Source organism: Podarcis erhardii, assembly GCF_964252035.2.
Source record: "Podarcis erhardii genome assembly, chromosome: 16".
Taxonomy (NCBI): domain Eukaryota; kingdom Metazoa; phylum Chordata; class Lepidosauria; order Squamata; family Lacertidae; genus Podarcis; species Podarcis erhardii.
Genome location: NC_138514.1, coordinates 36,964,134 through 36,985,761, shown reverse-complemented (window position 1 = coordinate 36,985,761; position 21,628 = coordinate 36,964,134). Strand labels below are relative to the sequence as shown.

Sequence of the window (21,628 nt, the reverse complement as noted above, 5' to 3'; positions counted from 1 at the left end):
GGCTGTATTGACTGGGGCTGATGGGAGTTGTTAACAAGTCCAAAATTTCTAGAAGACATTCTGCTCTTGAAGGAGTTATTTAATTTCTTCCAAACCTATTTAGGACTACAATGATCTACACTTAGGACAGCAATTGTTATTCATTTAAGGCTACAATCATATACATAATTGTGTTTATGGAAGACAATCTTACTCAGCTACAAGTGGTCGCCAAAGACGAAGAAGACATACCAAGAAATAAGTCCTATTCTTACCCCTGAGCCGACATGTACACAATTGCCTTGCCAGTTTGTGAGTTTCCATCAGTTACAGTGGTACTTCGGGTTAAGTACTTAATTCGTTTCAGAGGTCCATTCTTAACCTGAAACTGTTCTTAACCTGAAGCGCCACTTTAGCTAATGGGGCCTCCTGCTGCCGCTGCGCCAACAGAGCAAGATTTCTCTTCTCATCCTGAAGCAAAGTTCTTAACCTGAAGCACTATTTCTGGGTTAGCGGAGTCTGTAACCTGAAGCGTATGTAACCTGAAGCGTATGTAACCCAAGGTACCACTGTATTTAACCAATTAAACTTGCATATCTTTGCAGATCAGCAAAATAGCATTATTTAAGGAACACAAACTCCTATTAAATAGTGCATGTAGAAGTTGAGGTATTTGACATTACTTGTTGGGTCTGAATAGATACGATGGCTTACTAAAGTAAAGGGACCCCTAACCTTAGATCCAGTCGCGAACGACTCTGGGGTTGCGACGCTCATCTCACTTTATTGGCCAAGGGAGCCGGTGTCCAGCTTCCAGGTCATGTGGCCAGCATAACTAAGCCGCTTCTGGCGAACCAGAGCAGCGCACGGAAATGCCGTTTACCTTCCCGCCGGAGTGGTACCTATTTATCTACTTGCACTTTGACGTGCTTTCAAACTGCTAGGTTGGCAGGAGCTGGGACTGAACAATGGGAGCTCACCTCGTTGCGGGGATTCAAACCGCCGACCTTCTGATCGTCAAGTCCTGGGCTCTGTGGTTTAACCCACAGCACCACCAGCTTACTGCTGTCCCACTAAAAGTGTTTTGAAGAAATCACTTTCAGCAACGCTGGCCTGTTTCTCACCCATCTTCTGCTTTGAAGGCTTATTGGGCCTATTTCACAAACATTTAAAGGGATTGATTGCTGATTGTACTTTTTGCATCTCATTACCATTCATCTGTCCCTTTTCATTTTTCTCCTTTGAACTGGGTGAAGTGCTTCCTTCTGTCTGCACTGAATATTTTCCATTATTCCCATTATTTGTTAGTTTTCTCTTCACAAACTTTTTTTTTAACCAAGAAGTACATAACATTATATTTATCTTTGTCATCTCTTGTATTTTATTGAGGCAGATATTTCAAACTTTAAAAAAAAAAACACTTTAAGGCTGTCCTCCCCCTTGCTGAATCATTGGACTGGATTCTTTATCCCTTCACAGTCTGCAGAGTCATAGATGCTGTACAGTATCCTTTTATCTCTTGGAGTGCTTGACTTTTTGGGCTCACTTTGTAAATACGAGATGAGTCAATGGAGTTGCAATCCGGACCAAAGAAGTTCGGTGTCATCAACTTGCGGGTTAAAACGATTTGTTTAAAATCACTGTACGTGTTAATTCGCATACAAAAGCGAAAATATCTCTGCTATCTCTGTTCTTAATACAACCAATGTGCTGCAGTAAAAGGGGCTCCTTTTCATCATCTTATCAGCACAGACAAAGAAAATGCTTCTTCACAAATTAATGGAGGCGGGATAGGCTATTGATGGCAGCAATGCTTCTGAATACCAGTTGCTGGAAACCACAGAAAATATACTGTATTTTCCCATGCATAAGACTCCCCCATGTATAAGACGCCCCCTATTTATGGGGACTCAAATTTAAGAAAATGGTGGGGGGAGAGATGGCTCAAAATTGTTGAGCTTTTCTTAGGGGGGATTGCCAAAAATTGCTCACCCACACGCAGTGGAAAATCCACCTGTCATCTGTCCCCTCACCGGCAGAAACTGCCAATTGCCCGCCCAATTGCCGCAGCATCAGCCTATCAACACCAGCCCTTGACGCACCGTCCAATGACACGCCCAATAGCCGATGGCAGCCGCAGCAGCAACCAATCAACATCTGCCCTATGCATTATCCATGTATAAGACAATGATCCCCACTTTTTAGCATATTTTTAAAAGAAAAAACCTAGTCTTATACACGGAAAAGTATGGTATATATATATATAGTGGTACCTTAGGTTAAGAACTTGATTCATTGGAGGTCCATTCTTAACCTGAAACTGTTCTTAACCTGAAGCACCACTTTAGCTAATGGGGCCTCCTGCTGCTGCCACACCGCTGCCGCACAATTTCTGTTCTCATCCTGAAGCAAAATTCTTAACCCGAGGTACTATTTCTGGGTTAGCGGAGTCTGTAACCTGAAGCGTCTGTAACAGGAAGCGTATGTGTCAGAGCCGCCCCTAGGTCCCAGCTCACAAAGGACCAACGCCCGGCTGTCGTTATGTACAAAAGTCTTTATTGAAGTTCAGTTTCCATTTCAAAGCCGCAGCGTGCAACTCTACGTCTTAAAGCCTAGACTGGCGAAGTTCCATCTGACTCTCCTCCCCTTCCACACCAGTTTAAGACTCTAGCCTTGCTCCACCTCTTCCTTAGCTCCTTCCTCCTCTGGGCCCTCCTGCCCGCTGGGGTTTCATCCTTTCTGGACTCTTCTGACGCTGACCCCCCTGATTCTTGCCCCTCCTTCCGGCGGGCTTTAGGACCTGGTTCCCTATCCGGGCTACCTGCTGTGCCGCTCGCCTGTACATTTGAACTTGGCGCGCGCGCCCAGCCGGCAACCTTCCTCTTGACCGTTCCCTCGCTCTCCGATGGAGGCGTGGCCAACCCTGACTCATCTTCTCTCGCTGGTGGTGAATACACTGGCCCTGATACCTGGGACTCCTCCCCCCCACTACGCTCTGGTGGGGAAGCTGGTCCTGATTTCCAACTGCTGCTCTGGGAGTCCCCGCTGGCCCCTTGCTTCTGGGGTGTCTCCCTTGGGGCCCCCCTTGCCCTGGCCATCGGCGCCCCCTTCTGTGAATCTTCCGATTCGCTGGAGAGGCTCATGGAATCTCTCGGGCTACTGTCATCTTCTCCTACGCTGCCCTCGGATTGCTCCCCCTCGCTCTCCATCTCCTCCCCTCCCTGCGCTCTCGCTGCATCCCTGACAGTATGTAACCTGAGGTACCACTGTAAATGTTTACTGAATATCAGTTTCTTCTCACAGAGGGGCTTCCATGGCCAACCAACCTCTGCTTAAAAACCTTCAAGGAAGGAAAGTCCACAAACAGATGGCCGTCGGGATTCTGAGATTCTTTAGTAAAATAATAAATGTGTGTGTGTGTGTGTGTGTGTGTGTGTGTGTGTGTTGGTGGGCAGGGCAGAGTTGGGGTGGGTCATGTTCACCGGAGCCTGGCCAGGCAGGAACGCCAGCTGAGTCAACTGCATTCCTCCAGCATCACGAGCGATCTCTCTGGAAGCCACTAAACCCTGTTAAGGCAGGCGACTGGTACGGCAGCTCAGGTCCACCCTCTTTCTTGCTGAGGAACATTCCCATAGAAGATAGGAACCAGAGAAGGCATGAGATGATCTAGGTTCGTATTGTGATAGGAATTTTATGGTCTTAGATATATGGTAATGTTCATAAGTGTACCAACCAAGCACATACATAGATCAGCACAGGAAGGCCAACCTGGAACCATTTTGAGTCCTAAACTGACCAAATCTTTTCTCTGCAAGGTCAAAATGGAAAAGCCTCCCCATTGTCTTTTCCTTCACAAATCCTGTCTTAAGGATATGTCTGTTTGAATAGGGTGTGAGCCTGTGACCTGGCCCAGGAACGAAGTATTTATCATTACAAAAGACTGGCCAGGCTACCCAGGAAATCCAATCAAGTATCCTGCCAGACAGGAGATAAACAACAACAGGAGAAAGACAATATTAAAATTTCTGTGATGTAGGTGTGATGTATCTGAGGGGTGGTCTTAGGTTACACCCCTTCAGTGATGTATGTATGATGTTTCTGGGGGTGGTCTTGATCTACAGGGTGGCAATTTCAAAAGTCTTTATAAGGCCTTGTGCGCCATTGTTCTGGGTTCCTCCTCCTTTCCTGCGGGTGAGGGGAGCACCTTGTTGCAACAGATCAATAAAGATCAAGCTTCCTAGCTGCTTTGCTTCTCAATATTCTCTGGTTGGCCTCTGTTATTCTCTCCTACCAATAGGGGAACCTATGTAAGGACTCTATATGGGCTCTTGGATACCCCATAAGGGAAAAGGGCAATTTTTGTTTATAACAGTGTATGTGTGCGTGATGTTCAAAAAGAGGCTTCTTCCTTGTTGCAAGCAAGACAGGCCTTGCCTTTTGTTTTTCCCCTCTCAATGAGGCTGTGCTCTCCAAACTATTGCTGTATGGAGCGCTCCTGCAGAGGGTTTGCACACCTTAGGAGCTGAGGATCCAGAGCATTAGGCCACTGTCCATATGTCTGCAGATCTTGAGTTTAGAGGAAATGTGAGTAAGAGATGACAAATGTAGAAAAGAATGCATGACATGAGAAAGCAGGCAGAGAGACCTTTTCTTCCTTCCTTATAATTCTAGAACTCTTGGATTGGGAATTTAAAGTGTATATAATATAATGTATATAATATAAGTGTATATAATATAAATTGGGAATTTAAAGTGTATATAATATAATTTGTTTTTTCTTTTATTTTAATGAGAGATGGGAAAATCGTGGAATGGAATCTTTTTTGACCCTAGGGGAAACGTCTTAAGAATAAGTACAGATATATAAGTTTTAATGAGAAATAAGATTAAATAAAGTAAAAGTGGATGGTTATTTGGTGAAAGAAAGAATGGAAAATTATAGTATATTAAGATAAGATATAAGGATAAAAATAAGATGAAGGATTTGCTGAAATATTTATATGAATTAGAATACAAAGAGGGGAATTATGGTATGCTAAGTTAAATTATTAGGATAAAAACAAAGCTGGAAGGATTTGCTGGAATATCTAATTGAATTAGAATACAAAAATGGGAGGTGTGAGGAAGTCAAGGAAATAAGTGATTGTAAGTAAGTGATTTAAAGGTTTGACTTGTTTTTTACTTCTCTTTTCTGTTTTTGATGATGTTTTTTCTTTTTTTCTTTTTATATGTACTGTTTTTTCTTTCTTTTTTCGATTGTTTTCTTTTTATTTTTTTCTGTAACCTTTAAAATCTTAATAAAAATTCATTAAAAAAAAATATAAAATCTATAAAATTCATAGAAAATCAACGTGCCAATTTGCTCAATTTCTCTAAGACTCCATGACACCTCCCCTGTCCTCCATAATCCCTCAAGCAAGGTGTCAAGACCCTAATCCTGTCAAATCACTCTGCCAAGCCTTTCCTCCGGGCAATGCCAGTACATGGACCATTGTCTTCTCATCACGGGTAATCAGGATGTGCTTATCTGCGCATATCTCCAGCTCTGCATATTCCCCCCTCCCTCCTCCATGTTAATCCTGTGTAACCCAACCTCTTCTTAATGTATTCATGATGTAATCTGTGTAACCCAACCTCTTCTTAATGTATTCATGATGTAACTGGGATGTATTTTGCACTGTATTCTGGGACATGGAGGGAAGTTTCAAAAGTTCATGTCACCCCTTTCTCGCTGTTCAATCTCGCCTTGAACCTGTTGCGCAATAAACTTGGATCTTCTGCAGCTTGCTCCTGTCTCCCGCTGAGCTCATTTTCCTCCGCAGGGACCCGCGGACTTAGTCCGACGAGCTGGGTGGCAGAGCAGCCTCGCACCCAGATTTTACTGTAACAAGGGGCAATGCTGGCTTTCAAAGAGGACTGGGAAAATTGATGGACGGTAAGCCTATCAAACCACAGAGCCTAGGACTTGCTGATCAGAAGGTTGGTGGTTCGAATCCCCGCGACAGGGTGAGCTCCTGTTGCTCAGTCCCTGCTCCTGCCAACCTAGCAGTTCGAAAGCACATTAAAGTGCAAGTAGATAAATAGGTACTGCTCCGGCGGGAAGGTAAATGGCGTTTCCGTGCACTATTCTGGTTCGCCAGAAGCGGCTTAGTCATGCTGGCCACATGACCTGGAAGCTGTACGCCAGCTGCCTCGGCCAATAAAGCGAGATGAGTGCCGCAACCCCAGAGTTGACCACGACTGGACCTAATGGTCAGGGGTCCCTTTACCTTTACCTTTAAGCCTATCAACAGCGGCAAGCCACGATTGCTTTGCTCTGCCTCCACTAGCTTAAATGTGAGGCTACCAGAGTTGTGGTTCTTGTACAGCTTTAGCTGGAGGGACCAGGACAGTTTTAGAGAGGCACCATCTCTTTTCATCACATGCACAACAGAACATCAAATGCAGGACTCCTATTTGAAACTTTGGAATAACCTTTTCCCATGGGATTCTGCGATCTGGGGAAGGGAAATGTATGTTAAGGGGGAGTCAGGTTGTCATGTTCCTTTTGAAAAAACCATTTTTTTATGTGAAGGAACATGGCTCGCAGTGACATCTCCCCTCCCCACCTTCTCTCACTTCACTTGGGTTCGTTTTGGGAGAATTATTAGTGTTCAGTTCTCATATTCAGCAGTTCTGCTTGTCACCTCCAGAGGGCACAACCACACAACAAAATTTTGGTAGTTTCAGAGACCGGGTTGTGATGTTCAGGAAGCCACAGGCGGCTCAGCCTGTTAGGTGCATTGCCAATACATTATGAATTGGATGGGTTTTTGTTTTCTCAATTTAAGCTGCTTTTGAATCTAAACAGCAAAATTATCAATAAGAAGAATTAATAATTATAATTTAAGACTTTCAAAAAATTAAAAAACAACAATGGGTTTAAAAACAGATTGAAACTTGCATCAACTTTCTAAATATCTGGGCAGGCTTGCCTAAACCATAGTGTTTATAGCAAGCACTGAAATGAGTCCAGTGTAGGCGTTCGCCTGAAGTCAATAGCCAGTGAATTCCAAAGTGTAAGATAGTTGCCTCACTAAAAGGAATGCAAGCAAAACCACATAAAACCAGAGCAAATAACCAAAAATAAACACCAGATGTGATGAGATACATACAAATATATATTAAATCTAATCCAGTGTCAGGTCAAGAGAGTGCAGCATGTTGTCAAGAGGTAGAATCAAAGTTTTGGAGAGTCATTTATATCTGTGATATGAAAAGACAATTCGTTCATTGGAAGAAGGGTGTGGGGATTTCTGGATGACCCAGTCTGAAACCATCAACCTGGAGGAAATAAAACACTCAATCAAATCAACAGCTGGCAATGGAGACTGTCCCTGCTGTTTCACATTTGCACAGGTGTACAGGTTGAATGGGAGCTACACCCAGGGAAGGAAGCCTCTCACAAACCAGATTTTGCCAGCCTTTTGAGAAGGATGCTCCAGCCCCGCAAGATCCTCGGAAGCTGAGGTTGCATGCTGGTGTTGCTAGAACCCCTCAAGAGGATTGGCTGCTCCCTCTTCTGCCTGCCAATCCCCCTCAGGTCCCTTCCGATGAGATTCCTTGTTCTCTTGGAAACAGGCTCTTCGTTGGTGCTGCATCAGGCTGAGTGCCAGCAGGAAAAATGTGTGTCTCTCTGGAGGAGGAGGAGGAGACAGAGAGAGACTGGGGAAGCAGGACAAGGAGGAGACCACAGAGAAAGGGAATCTAAAGACCCATCTGCACTGTGCATTTAAAGGAGCATCATTCTGCTTTAAGCAGCCGTGGCTCCTTCCCCCAGAGCAGCATTTCTCAACCTGTAGGTCCCCAGGTGTTGTTGGACTACAACTCCCATCATCCCTGAGCTCTGGCCTAGGGATGATGGGAGTTGTAGTTCAACAACATCTGGGGACCCAAGGTTGAGAAAGGCTGCCCCAGAGAATCTTGGAAAGTGTAGTTTATCCAGGGTGCTGAAAGCTGCTCTTCGCAGAGCTACAGTTCCCAGAGTCGCTGGGAAGGGGGACTGATAGCTAAGCCACTCTAGGAATGGTAGTTCTGCATAGTTGTTTTAAGCTCCACCGAGCCTTAGACTTCCCTCCACTCCTTTGGTAAGTATCAAATAAATTCTGGAATCACATATTTTATCTCCTTTACTTATTAGCCATTCGCTGTTAGAGTTATTCCAGTTCCGCCAGTGTTGTCAAAGTTCTACAATTAGTTCTTATATACGTCAAATATTTATTCCAGTTGTCATGAAATTTCTGTTCGTCCTGATCCCTTAATCTTCCTGTTATTTTAGCTAGCTCAGTATAGTTTATCATCTTGACTTGCCAGTCGCTTATAGTAGGTATTACCTCTATGTAATATATGTATGATTCATGGACTGGATATGACACATGTAATTTATGTATTATATTTTGTATTTGTTTATATGTATATATAATGATAAACCAATAAAAATTAATTTTGGGGAAAAAAAGGAATGGTAGTTCTGCAAGAGGAATATGGGAGTAATGAGGACTAGAGTCTTATTTGCTTTTCAGGGAAGCGGGCAGAGCATGTGTCCTGCATGCAGAAGGTCCCAGGTTCCATCTCTTTCATTTCCAGATGAGGTCTAGGAGAGAACCCTGCCTGAGACCCTGGAGAGCCACAGCTGCCAGTTGGTGAACTGAGCTAGATGGCCCAATCATCTGAGTCAACATGAAGCAGTGTCCTATTTTCCTGTTTAAAGCAACCCTTTACTCATCAGCATGAGGACTAGAACCTTGCCATATTTTGGGGGAAGAAGGGCTAGAGCTTGGCAACAGAGCCCCCGTATTATCTGCGGAAGTTGCCAGGCTGAGTCCACAGGTAGGGTGAGGAGAATCCCCTGTCTGAAACTTGGGAGAGCAGCTGCCAGTCAGTGTAGGCAATATTGAGCTGCCTGGACTCCAGGGCCCAGGTTTCTAAAAAGAGGTTATAAAGGAGGAAGGCAGGGGTGATTTCTCAATGTGTCATGGATGGGCAGGATCAGAGGCACATGAAGGGGTCCTCTGCTCTGGGCACTGTGGCAGTCGGCCCCACAGCCCTCAAGGCTTTGCTCCCTGCAGCTACCTAAAATCAGAACAGCTCAGGCATCGAGAACCGGTGACTCATTTTCCTGCAGTATCAGTGGAAAGGGGAAAAAACCATCTAGCAACAGAGACTCGGAGACACAGCAGGGTTTCAGCTGCCCTTTTCTGGGTTGGAATCTTTCCCCACATTGTAAGACTGACGGCCGGCCTGGGCACGGCTGCCACAATTTAATTAACTACTAAATAAATAAATATTACAATAAAACGGGGGCAGGGGCAACAGGTTCCCTGCCCTGCTTAAGGACTTTCTTCCCTGCTGAAATCTGAGCTTTGAAGTGGCTCGCATCCCACCTTTTATTCCAAGGAACTCAAGGTAGCATCCATGGTTTTCTCCTTGCCCCGCCTGCTCCTCACTTAATCCCCACCACAACCCTGCAGGGTAGGTTAAGCCGAGAGGCAGTGACTGGCCCAAGGTCACATCCAGGGAGAGCTTCATGGCAGAGAGAAGGGGGGGGGCGGGCACGAATTCGAACCCTGTTCTCTCCCAAAGTCTGAAACTCTTCACTCTACACCACACTGGCTCTCAGTGTACATGCGTGTTTTTATTAATTGCAAACATACATTCATATATACAGTGGTTGTGGTTGTTGTTGTGTCGTGTAGTCATGTCCGACTCTTCGTGACCCCCTGGACCAGAGCACGCCAGGCACTCCTGTCTTCCGCTGCCTCCCGCAGTTTGGTCAGACTCATGCTGGTAGCTTTGAGAACACTGTCCAACCAATATACAGTGGTACCTCGGGTTAAGTACTTAATTCATTCCAGAGGTCCGTTCTTAACCTGAAACTGTTCTTAACCTGAAGCACCACTTTAGCTAATGGGGCCTCCTGCTGCCACGCCGCTGCCGGAGCACGATTTCTGTTCTCATCCTGAAGCAAAGTTCTTAACCTGAAGCACTATTTCTGGGCTAGCGGAGTCTGTAACCTGAAGCGTATGTAACCCGAGGTACCACTGTACATTAACTTCCCCCCTTGAGCAATATTTCAGGATTCAGGTTTCATTTCTGTGAAGCATACCATATTCTATTGAAAGGATAAAGAATCCATGTTTCAATTTGCCTAAATCATCCAACAGCAGAAATGTGTGTATGTCTGTTTATCTATTCCTGTGCGTGTTTCTAATCTGTTGTAAAATGCTTCCATTCTAAGCAAGGGAAGCAGCAGTGGGCAGGACAGGTTTAAAGGCTACTTGGGGTCAAGGTGGGGGCTGGATAGATCCAATGTTCCGCCTCTGGTTATAAAGCTACTTCCTATGTTTCTCTTTAATCCATAAATTTACATTTAAGGGAAAGAGACACATCTCCCGTTGGACAAGTATTCCAGGCCAGAAGGACAAGTATTCCTCCCCCATGATATAAAAGACACAACACAAAAGGAAAAAGGGATTGGGAGGGAAGAGGAAAAAAGCAAGCTCGGGCATTTCTTCTCTGTTCCAAAGTTGGAATGGAAAAGATTTCAAAGGGGAAGAGGAGCCAAAAGTTGCTGGTTTTTCAGCCCAGCCCTGCAGCTCCATGTCTCCCCTTCTCTTTGAGCTGATGTAATGCCGTTGGCCGGGTTGGAGAGTGCATCCTTTGTTGCAGAAATCACAGGTAAATGGCCAGACCTTTGTCTGGAAATGCGATAGCTGCTTTTTTGCAAGAGAGCCTGCCTTTTTCTTTCTCCTCCTTCCCTCCCACCACGCCAGGATGGGGATGACGTCACCCAGGTAGCTTGCTAGGAGGCAAATGAAGGAGAGAGAGAGAGAGCGCGCAATCTGAGTCAGACAGAAAAGGGGGAATGGAGTCTGGGCTCTGCCAAGATCTTGGGGTGCTGCCTCATGAGCCAGACCAGTGGGTTCAGCTGGCTCATCAGCGTCTGCACTTACTGGCAGCATCCAGTGGGAGGGGCTAGAGGCAAAGTGGGCGGAGAAATGCAAATGTTGACTTTGTACAGCAGACTAGTTTCTGCACACTCTGCCACACCCATACACACACACACACACACACACACACACACGGGTGGCACTGTGGGTTAAACCACAGAGCCTAGGGCTTGCCGATCAGAAGGTCGGCGGTTCGAATCCCCACGACAGGGTGAGCTCCCATTGCTCGGTCCCTGCTCCTGCCAACCTAGCAGTTCGAAAGCACGTCAAAGTGCAAGTAGATAAATAGGTACCACTCTGGCAGGAAGGTAAACTGCCTTTCCATGCGCTGCTCTGGTTCACCAGAAGCAGCTTAGTCCTGCTGGCCACATGACCCGGAAGCTGTACGCCGGCTCCCTCGGCCAGTAAACGAGATGAGTGCCGCAACCCCAGAGTCATCCGCGACTGGACCTAATGGTCAGGGGTCCCTTTACCTTATACACGTGCGTGCGCGTGCGCACACACACACATACATATAATTTTGTAACCCACCATTTTTTCCAAGGAGCTCAAGGTGGTGTCCCTTCTGAAGGCAGCCCTGTTCAGGGAAGTTTTTAATGTGTGACATTTTAATGTATTTTTAATCTTTGTTGGAAGCCGCCCAGAGTGGCTGGGGAAACCCAGCCAGATATGCGGGGTACAAATAATAAATTATTATAATCATCATCATCCCTGGTTCTGCTCCTCCCACCCCCATTTAATCCTCACAACAACCCTGTGAGGTAGGCTAGGCAGAGAGGCAGTAACTGGTCCCCACGGTCGCACCCATTGAGTTTCATGGCTGGGTGGAAGGATTTGAACTCTGGTCACTTCCAGGTCCTAGCTGCACATTCTAACCTGGCTCTCCTTCCCTCTCCTCTATCCGGACAGGAAAAGAGGCAGAATCAGACCTATTTCCAACACTCATGGGAGGGGTATGAAGCTAGGCCGGGGAAGGGGGTGGCTCAGAAAAGGGAGTGACCTAAGGAGAGTCCCGAGGGCCATACAGAGAGGTCTGGAGGGCCACATTTTCATGTTTTCTTAAATTTCCCAACGGATGTGGAAATGCGAATAACTGAGCTTACGCGTGGAATAACGAGAAAAGCTGAAACTGACATATTTGATCACCCGTTACCTGAAAGTCAATCTCTCAGAAATAAATGGGATTTACTAGCCAATAATCACGGTTAAGCTCACGGGGCTATTTTTTACCATGCCCTAGCTGAACCTTTTGGAGACAACCAAACTCTGCCTGATTTGCAAGGAAATCTCTGGGTGCACAAGCCTCCCTCTGACGTCCGCCATGCATCTGTGCATTTTTAGAGCGAGGCCCAAGTCTCCACTAGAGCCCCAAGGAGGGCCCTGTGTGTGCTTGTCTCCACAAAACACCCGGCAACTTGGCTTGATGTGAACACGTGCGCCTTCCCTGATAAGCCACCGAGTCCCATCAACACAGCCTGGGGAGCCAGCCAGCCAGCCAGCCAGCCTCTGGTGCATTCACTGGTCGTTTGCAGATTGCAGAACTGCCTACTCCAAGCGCCTGGTGCCTACGCAGAGCTGATCCTGTGGAAGAGCTTCTTGGTTTTTAGCCACTATGAGGAAGTTGGCAGAGAGATGCATTACAGTATAACAGAAACAACTTCTGCTTCCAGCTTCTATTTGGGAAGGGGCCGTAGCTCAATGGCAGAGCAGGAGGTCCCAGGTTCATCTTCCCGACAGGAAGACCTGGGAGAGACTCCTTCCCTGAAACGCAGGAGCATTCTTGCCAGTCACTGTTGGCAACACTATGTATAAGGCAGCTTCCTATATTACTGCCATTTCAAATGAATATTTTATGCCATTTGAGGTAAAGCTCTTGTCGCCCTGGATTTTCAAAAAAAAATATTGCTAAATCAACGTATTGTTATGAATAATAACATTAGCAACAACTGGTAATATAATGCAATGTTTATAAAGCACTACGTTTTCTGAAATGCTTGAAATATAAGACCTACCTGAAGGCGCACAATCTCACAGACAGGACAGAGAAGGGAAAGGGGATAGGGTGGGTCTCTGCTCAGTGGTTATCTTCCTCCGCGATTCCCCCCATGGTATACTCCCTCCCCCTATTTGGGACACTTTCTTCTATTTCAGAGGACCTTAAGGTCCATAAATAGCAACACCCTAGAGGTCCCAGTCTGACCAAACTGCGGGAGGCAGTGGAAGACAGGAGTGCCTGGCGTGCTCTGGTCCAGGGGGTCACGAAGAGTCGGACACAACTAAACGACTAAACAACAAATCAAAGAGGTCCCAGACCCTAAGGAAGTTAGATTAGCTTCAACCAGAACCAGGGCCTTTTCAGTACTGGCCCCAACTTGGTGGAACGCTCTGTCTCATGAGACCAGGGCCCTGTGGGATCTGATTTCTTTCCGCAGGGCCTGTAAGACAGAGTTGTTCCGCCTGGCCTTTGGTTTATAATCAGTTTGATTCCCTCTCCCTCTTTCTTTTTCCTTTCTCCTCCTGTGAAGAGGCTACGTCCTAATGTTTTAATGTTGTATTTTAATCTTTATTAAATTGTATTTTAATCACCCTTGTTTTTATTATTGGTTGTTAGCCACCCTGAGCCCCGTGTTGGCTGGTGAGTGTGGGGTATAAATAACATTTTATTATTATTATTATTATTATTATTATTATTATTATTATTATTATTCCCCTTTGGTACACACCCAACTAACCCCCCATGATTCGGTCTCCTTGGTACACCCCACGTTCCCTTTCCAACCTCCCCCCATATGACCCCTTCTTCTAATTGTCCTGCTCGACATAGTATGTTCCACTTCCCCCCTCCAAGAACGCACTTTTGACACTCTCTTTATTTTGCTATTGAAACCCTCCCTTTCCTTTCCTCCATTCCCCTTGGTACGGTCCACTTTCCTTTTCTCTTTTTCCTCCCCCCCCCCGTTTCCCACAGTTTGGTACGCTCCTTTCCCCCTCTCCTTCTAATGCGATTCCCCCTCTGGTACGCCTTCTCTTTATTGTCCCCTTGTGCGCATGCGCGCTTGCACCCTTCACTTCCCCTCCCACCCTCCTTTACCAAGCCGTGAGAGGAAGATAAAAAGCAGTTGACGTCTTTTTTCTATTAGTCCCACCCTCTCGCTTTTTACTAGTCCCACCCTCTCGCTTTTTTCCCATGTGCGCACGCGCATTCCATCTCTCCCCGGCCCGCCCATTCGCCGTCTCCGCCTCCGCCTCTGGCTCCTCCCTCCTTCCCTCCTGCCAATCACCGCGCCTCCCAGTCAGTCCGCGAGCGCCGATGACGAGAATGGTCCCGTTCTGGTTCTCGCCGCCGAGCTCGAGCCCGGGCCCAAGTCTCGCGAGAGGGAGCCCGGTGGGCTGCTGAGGCAGTGGCTGAGGCGGACGAGTGAGGGCGGGCGGCGGCGGCGGCGGAGAAAGAGGCGGCGGCGGCTGAGGCGACTGAGACTGGGGAGTCCGAAGGGGGGAAGCCGGTGCTGGTGGCGGTTGCCCTCGGGGGTGGGGGGGTGCCAGGGGTGTCGCCTTCGTCGTCACCATCCTCCTCCTCCTCCTCCCCGTCGCCCGTGAGGGAGGCGCCGGCGGCCTCCGGCCCGGCCCGCCCTCCCCGCCTCCCTTCGGCCCGGAGCGGACTGGGCGGGCGCAGGCCGGGCGAGGGGCCTTGGCGGCGGCGGCGGCGGCAGCAGCTACATCGGCCACGGAGGACGAGGAGGACCTGAAGGGTGAGCGGCTGCGCTCCGCGGAGGAGGGCCGGAGGACGAGGGCGGCGGCGGCGGCGGCGGCAGAATCAGAATCCTGCTTGGGGCGGGGCCTCCTTGGGTCGTGGGGGGGGGGTGGGAAGGGTGTGGGAAGGGTTAAAAGAAGACAACTCTCCCCTCCTCCCAAAAAGCAGTGGCGTTTTGGGGGGGGGAGGGGACACACACCTGGGGGGAGGGGTCGACGTCTCCCGGGGGGGGGCGATCTTCTTCCCTTCCCCCTTTCAAATTTACATGGGAGTATGGCTTCCTAATGTGTGTCTGTGTATAGGTTTGTATCTCTATGCAAGCCTGTGTGTTTGTGTAGTGTATATGTGTATACTGTGTGTGTGTGTGTGTGTGTGTGTGTGTGTATATATATTTATATGTATATGTTTATATGTGTATGTATGCAAATGTGTATGTATAATGTATACTGTAGCATATAGTGTAACGTTCCCTTTCTTTTCATACAAACATAGTTTTTTTTAGAGATACATTTTGGGGGGCACTGGAGACAATATGTTTATGTATGGATATTGCATGTGTGTGTGTGTGTATATATATTACATATAATAGGCAAATATATAGAGACATGAAATGTGTAATATTGAATCCCGTGTGTTTCTGTAGAAATTGATATAAATATATAGATACATCTCGATGGCACAGGGGGGGGCACTAGTGGCTTAGGTGTCTTTCTCTACTGGGGAGGAATCAGGATATATACAAGGGGGAAGGGGTTTGTCATCTCCCTTATAGAATAACAAGGAGGCGTGGATGCTTTTAAATGGGAGAGAGTCAGGAATAAGAGATAACTGTCCTCAAGAGGGGGGAGGGGATCAGGACAGGTGTAATACCTCTGTTGGGGGTTGGACCTCTCTCTTTCTCTATAACTTCATAACTAACATAGGGTGTATCTTTCTTTTGTTTTCGGTTTTTGGTGGTGGTGGGGAGTGTTAATGGGGGATGAGGAGTTGCCTTTTCCCAATGGGGAAAATCCGAATATAATGTGAAGGGATAGTTTTCTATGGAGAGGAATTCTCTCCCACCCCCACAATATAACACAGGGTTGTGGTGTCTTTTTATTGCGGGTGGGCAGTCAGGGCTTTGGAAAGTGTTGTGCCTACTAAGGAAAAGGATCTGAATGTGATATGGGGCGGAAGAGGAGGGCATCTTTATTGGGGAACAGGAGGTGATTAGGACATCATTTAGCCATTCACATTATACTTTTTGGGGTATGGGTGGGTGTGGGCAGTGATGTATTGGGGCTGCACATCAAGGTTTCCTTTGTTATTTATTTTAAATATGATATCTGGTCTTCCACTTATGCCAATAAAGGCCAATAAAACAACGATATCCCATCTTCCTATTAGAGAAAATGTTACAAAAACAATAGGGTTGAATAGCAGGGGGAGATATCACAGGAAGTCCACCATGGTTGATTGCTGTTCCTGGGGGGTGGGATGCAGTGCTGCAAGAGGGGAGGGCAGCACCCCAGATTGCTGTATTCCTTAGAGGTCAAAGGAACAATATTGTGGGTTGATTGCTTAGAGATGTATTCTCTTCATGGTTGGAACAGGTGACAGGAAGGCAGAATGGAATTGCTTGTGCTTCAAGGAGTGGGGGTGAAGAGGAAGGGCTGCTAGTGGATAAATTGTGATATTCTTTCTCCAGGAATGTAATGTTTCATTTTTTGTGCTTGTGATTAAAAGTGAGATTTGTTATTGCAGGGTTTGTTTTTTTCCAGCGTTTGATATGTAGTGGATAGTTAATCAGTTTTGTGACCTTTCCAAGTTTGGGACCCCTTCCCAGCTCTGTGAGTGTAGAAGACATATCACAGGCCTGGCCCAGAGGGGGTTTAAGAGTGACATGTCTCCTTCTGTAGTGTAACTCATAGAATGGGTCTGCTGGGCGAGGGGGAGAGATTCTTAGCTCCTGGAAGGCTGTGCCAGGATTTGCAAAGTGTTGCCCCTTCAGTTACGGCTCAGGGGCCTTTCTTTGTGCCCTGGGAGCCAAGCAGAAGGCAGCAGGACTACCTGCCTATTTTTAGCTATGTTCTTCTGTGACTGTCTATGTGACCGTCTTCCCTCAGCCCACTTTTTTTTGTCCCAAGACTTGGTGCACAAGTACACCAGCATTTCCTGGTTGAGATGATGGCCTGGACAGGATAGGGGAGTGGAAAGCTGTGCCCACCCCACAAAAGAGAAGCAGCTTGTAGCCTGCGTTTGCCAGTTGTGTCCGTATACCATTGGAGGCCTGTTCCAGTACCCTTCTGGGGTAGCCAGAAATACCCTCCCCTTTTTGGATGCCTGTGGTGCTGCAGACGTCTTTCTCTTTCCACATACACAGCCTTGGAAGCTGTTGTACCCTTAGAGGTGGAGCATCAGGAGGCATAATGGCACCTCCTTTGGAAGGGTTGCTTCCTCTTTTCTTAACCAGTAACAGGACCAGCCTGACACACTTTCCCCCAGTGACTTGTGGTGGGGATGGCAGTCAGTGGGGCCACTTGTCATTGATTTGGCCTGATCACATCCTAGTGAAGACCCTGGATGAAAGCTTTAAAAAAATGTGGAAATGAATGCATCATTTATTTCATGTCTTCCTTTTAATTGGCCTGCTCAGTTTTGCTGGAAACATGCTTCTTTCAGAGTGACAAGAGAAAGGGGTGTGTAGTGTGGAAAATGCTTTTTTTCCCCATGCTGCCCAGGCTGCTAATTGATGGCTGTGACCTATATTAAAAAGGCCTTGTGTTGATTCTCTTTAGTAATTGCTGTGCCCAGCAGCAAAACAATCATTTCAGTGCATCCAGTTACCTTTTGGGATCTAAGTGTCAGGACTTAAGAGTTTTCGTTCCTTTATGATACCTTGTTTGACTATCTTACTCATTGCTGTTTGGCAAGATGGTTGAAAATATTCTTTGGTGGATACCAATACATATAAGTACTCTGGCATCTTAGTGAGGGGTGTGGTACAAGGAACTGAGTGAAATTAAAATTGTTTTGTCATGTGAGTAATATATTCATTACTTCAGTATGTTGATAAATACCATAACTTAAGCCTTAGATCTTCATGAGGTCATTTTTGAAGCCTTGGGTCTTCATGAGGTTATTTCTATAGCCAAGAGGAAGGTATTTTCTGCTTATCATTCAGAGCGTATTTTATATGTGGTTTATTTGGGGGTCAGTGGCTGAAGTTTCAATTGAGAAAATTAAGCAAAACTGTTCCTTTCATTCTTGGCTAAACTCTGAATGTTACCTGCAAATGTGCCACATACTTTCTGGCATTAATTCTGTCTATATTATGTATGATTCCTTTCTTCTTACTAGATGCAATACTTTAAAACATTGGTTTTCAGCTGGTGGGTTGGGACCCACTAGCGGGTCACAGTCTGATCCAAGGTGAGTCAGAATAGCAGCATTACCACCATGCAAATATATGGCAAAAGATTAAGAAATGGGTCCTCAGGTGCTTATTTGGGTTAAAAGTGGGTAAAATATTTTCAGTCTTGTTGCTGTTCTGCAATTCAGACTTGCCAGTGGCAACTTGCCTGGCTGGCCATTTGTGGCTAGTAAGAATTGTCTCAAGGTGAATAGGTGTTTTGTTTAAGCCATTAATGTAGTAACGTGTCAACAAGACTGCTCTAGAATGTAGCTCATCATTGCATATGGAACTTGAATCCACGCAGTAGGAAACTAGGATGTAATTCATAGAGATGTAGATTTCTTACCATTTATATTTCTACAGTACTGTAGGCTGCTATACGCTTGTTTTTTCACAAAAGAAATGGATGCTTATAACTTCAGACCTCACCCCTTTTAAATACAATATATCTTTTTACTATTTGCCAGCTGCTTGTGCCCAAGGACAAGCATGGCTGACAATGGGTTTGACCTTCCAGGTCAAATTCTTTGCAACATTTGTACAGTACTAACTCAAGCTGATGTGCCTCTGTGTTACATCCATATATTTTCTCAAAATGCGTTCATATGTTGTTGGTATGCCGGGGGCCACTTCCTTTTTATGCCAAGCTTTTGATGGATTGCCACCTGCCTAGAAAGCATGGGGTGCAGTGCTGGACTCTTTGTGGAAGGAATGGGGATTACAAGTATTCCTACTTCTATCTTTCTTGGTTTAGAGACAATTTTGATAGTTTACATGGATTATTTGTTTGCTTCTGAACCCCTGAATAGATTGAATGGGGTGGCGGTGAAATAAGCTTTTTTATTTTTAGTATTTCTCATTCTGTGTTTAGGTTTGTAGTATGTGGGATTGCTGAGAGCACTTCTTAATCCTCCAGCTTGTGAAGGTATTTTTCTAGGCCTCTTGTGTTGTGATTTATATTGGTTTTATTGTACTCTGTTGTATATTTTTCTGTTCTACGCTTTGGAGACTTTTATTCTTTTTAATCATTATCATCACCACCTTAGATTTATTGTGTCATACTGAGACATCAGGTCGAAGAAATATTCATTCTCAATCATGGGTTTAAGGGCACTGTTTCTTTAGAAACAATAAACGGGTCTAAGCGCAGAGGTTAGTGGGTTCTTTTTTAAAAAACGTGGACCATCAAAATTAATTTTTTGCATGTAGCAAACAGGTGTTTTCTGAACTTTGTAACATCTAAGGTAGACTTAAAAAAATAAAATGGGAACATTTATGTATTTTCTTTCTTACGAAACATCATAATCATCCCCTTCCCCTTTAAAAAATGATCCAGACATTTTCGGTGTTGGCATTTTAGAAGCTGTTACTTTTAAACCAAAATATAACGTTAAATGCATAGGAGTTGGAGCACTGTGCCTAATCCTTGGACTTAAGCTCTCCGTCTTCACCTTTCATAGCAATTCTCTCCTTCTTCCAAACCATAGCTTGCCAGTTTGGGTGAAGTTGCAAGCTATGGTCTGCCAGGAAAACAGTGAGGAGAGAATCCATCCAGGCTCATTTACATAATACCAAGCCACTCCCATATCTCCTCACATATTTCTTCCTGTGATACAGGTACGTGAGGGAAAAATTACAAAGATAACAGATGAGGGTGTGTAAGACAACACAGTAGACGTTACTCTTTTTACAGATCACTGTACTCATTGCATACCTGTATACATGGTGTATGTAAATATTACAAGGCAGTTTACCTCAATCACATGGCAGCCATTCTCAAGAAACATACCTTGTAGAATCTTGTGTGAAGAGTTAAACGTTGTTGAAAGTGCAGGAAATAGTCTCCCTTTTAAAAAATGCTTAGAGTCAAATGGGAAAACCCATTAAGTTCTGAATTTTTGGGATTTGCTATTTTTTTCTGTCTTGTGGTTTTTCAACTGACCCTGCTTTTGTAACTCTCAGAGATATATTTGTTACAGTAGCGCGTGATGTGCAGAATGCAGTAGTCTTGTTTCCTTACGATGCTGTGAGAGCGTATTACCTGAAGATCTTGCAAGGCTAGTATTCTGGCTGAATGTCTTTGAACTTGGCTGTTTGCTGGTTCAGCACATTTTAAATGTTCAAATTTCCTCTAATATTTAAACTGCTCATGTGGATTTTGTGTGTTAATTAGGCCGGAACCTTCAGCCTCAGGATTGTGTATGTCTTGGTGTAGCCTACAACTTCTGTCTTACCTTCGTTGAACTTAATGAATCTTGTTCCATCAAAGCCTCAGTCTGCCTCTTTGTTTTGGACCCTTCAAAGTGGGCAGACATTTGCTGCCATCCTGCTGCTCTACCAGTTTGTCTAGCCAGGTGTATGGCACACCTTTTATTTTGTGGCCTTTTAGTTCTATGGTTTACAAAAAGAATTCTCTGAACCCATATGAGTATATATACAAAGGCATACACGTGACAACTTGGAAAAAAGCTACCTGCGTCTATAATCTAGTGCTCCCTCCTTCAAGACCCAACCAATTTTAGCAACAGTGGCAAAATGAAAAAAGAAGACATAGTGCTTGGGTGGGTGTAGCTTAGCACCCCAACAGGGAAGCAAATTGCCCCTTCCCCATTAGCAAAGGGATCATTTTATGAGCGGCAAGAGGCAATAACCCTCTTTTCTCAGATGATCTGGATGCAGCGTGGCTGCCTGCTTGTGTGTGTGCTTGCATGCAAGAGTGTACCAGTAGCATTCAGTTCCCATGTGAATATGGCCCTCAGGCCCAAAAAGGTTACCCTCCCCACCATGGACAATAAGTTGTCTCTATCAGAGTGCCTCTCTCATGTGTCATGACTTCTCTGCTTCATCTGTCTGCTACTGCTGGCCTTTGCCTCCCCTTCTAGTGGCCTGCTTCATTCTGGATTACTTTCTGATATCAGGTATGGGGCAGGTAAAGGCAGGGCTTGGTTGAAAGGGAGTTTGCAGGCACCAGTCATCAGCAGTGCCTGCAAAGCCCCTTTCAAAGTGCAGGGCAAGATAGCACTCTAAGAAGGGCAGCTGAAGACCCTTGTGGGCAAATGACGCCATCTTATCATGATTGTGACATTGTGATTGACAGGTGGGCAGTTCCACCCTTCTTTGGAACTTTGCCCACAAAGGGTGGGGGAGATAATAATCGGGCCAGTCTCCCCACACTTGAGCCACTGCTTCCATTCCTGATGTAGCATTGGGCTGCAGTCAGATGATTGTATCCGCTGGCTGGGGCTTGAAGACTTCTGAACTGGTGGTCCCACCCTGATTGTTTAGATGATGATATCCAATTTATTGTCTGGCATGGGGTACATTGCCTTAAGAACCTCTTTCTATACCATGCTAGGGAGCTCTGGGTTTGCAGACTGTTTCCTTGTTAGAGGTGCTAGACTGTACACCTGGCCTGCCTATTTACTTACTGTGTTTAATTGATAAGAAGGTATGTGTTGACTTGGCATTTGGTTTTCAGGTCAGCTATTTCCTGATATTAGGCAGAGAAGCATCTGA

General features: G+C 45.7%; 1 protein-coding gene across 1 annotated transcript in view; it reads left to right on the top strand.

Moving 5' to 3' along the window:
• The first annotated feature begins 14,473 nt into the window (after nucleotides 1–14,473).
• The window catches only part of TAOK1 (TAO kinase 1), a 60,090-nt gene continuing 52,935 nt past the window's right edge, over nucleotides 14,474–21,628 (top strand). The window contains exon 1 of the mRNA XM_081844088.1: nucleotides 14,474–14,716. The gene's annotated coding sequence lies outside the window, so the exon portion shown is untranslated. The remainder of the gene's footprint in view (nucleotides 14,717–21,628) is intronic.